This window comes from Camarhynchus parvulus, chromosome 1 (genome assembly GCF_901933205.1).
Source record: "Camarhynchus parvulus chromosome 1, STF_HiC, whole genome shotgun sequence".
NCBI classification, from domain to species: domain Eukaryota; kingdom Metazoa; phylum Chordata; class Aves; order Passeriformes; family Thraupidae; genus Camarhynchus; species Camarhynchus parvulus.
The window spans coordinates 90,861,132-90,862,650 of NC_044571.1; positions in this window are offsets into that span (position 1 = coordinate 90,861,132).

Here is a 1,519-nt window from a genome sequence, read left to right on the forward strand (position 1 = left end):
AGGTTGGAGGGGGATATTTTGCTCTCCTCCTGTTTTCAAGGCCATGGAGTCAGGGGCAAGCAAGCACTGTGGAGGGGCTCAGAGCTGCATGCTTTCAAGTCTGGTAGAAAAGTGCTTTATCCTTTGAGGAATGGTGCTGGGGAGCAGGTCCCCAGGAGGGACTAGTGCCTTTCTTCTTGCTAATTGGCAGATCTTGTGAAAACGAAGGATTACTAGGGGAAAAACTCCTCTGCAAGAGGCCAGCACTGAGCAAGGTAACTGCTCTGCTGAGGCTCCAATATCCTGGGGGGTAGCATTCCCAGCTGGCCCCATGCCCTGCCCTCATCATTCTGCCTCAGACCCCCACCTCAGCAAAGGATATGCATGATTCTGGCACAGACATCTGGGGTCCATCCACACAGGCATTGATGCTATTTCAGGTTCCTTTGCCGGGTGGTGAGTCATGGGCATCTCATGCAATACCTTCCATGTCACCTCAGGCTAAAGGAGATGGTGTTGCTGCCATCATAAGCACATCCTGCCCTTTGAGGGTGGGAAAAAAGTCAGGGTGAGCTCAGCCATGTGATGCGAGCTCACTGTGCTACAGGGAAGCTGCTGTAAATGCTGCCTGTAATTGCTGCTCATTATTTAGCTTGTGAATATTGACCAGCACCTAGAACCAATGTAGAACATCCTCCATTGCCTTCTCTACCAGCCTACTCCTGGTTACCTGCTCCCTTCCCCAGGCATTGGAGCCCCATCCACCCCAGTCACAGCTCCCTCAGCCCCTTACCCAGGAAAGGATGTCAGAGCACAGTGGGGTGAAGCTTTCCTCCAACACGAGTCACTGCTTGTCCAGACTTGGCTTCAGAGTAGTCTTCTTTTGCAAGATGGCAACTAAACTGGTGAGTCACAGCATGAAGTGCAAGAAATGTTCCTGGACTAGTGTGAGATGTCCAGGTGAGCTGGAACTCCTCAGCAGCAACTGTAGCCAAAAAGCATTCCTGCAAGATGCAGTTGGATGTGTCTGGAAACGAGCCTCGACTACAGTGCAGCACAAGGACAGCCCAACAAGGTGCCCTGGGAGCCACTGGGGAGGGGGTCAGCTCTGGCCAGGATGTTCTGAGCAGCAGCTGGACCTTCAGGGGTCCCTCCTCACCCACACCTTTGGGTCTTAGTGAGAAGCCCAGTGCTAAGGCTCTTGAAAGCTGAAATGTTAGGGAGGGTAACAGGGCCTTTTTTCCCCCTCTTCTTTTTTTTGCCAGCATCTGACAACCAACACTGATTTTGCAACTTCACTGCAGCGGGCCTCAGGCACTGACCAAAATGTTTAAGGAAGTGTAATGCCCGAGTCAAGGAAGTGTCACGCCTGGGTGGACTGAGTGTCATTTCTGCATCGCTTCTCAGTCATCATCAGATCCAGTAACACACATCCCACCTTTGTTTCTTCCTCCCCTAGTGCTACTCATCATCTCCCCTTCCCAACTGGGATCACCTCACGCCCAGTTGCATCAATTCAACTGTTAGCATGGGCAGACTC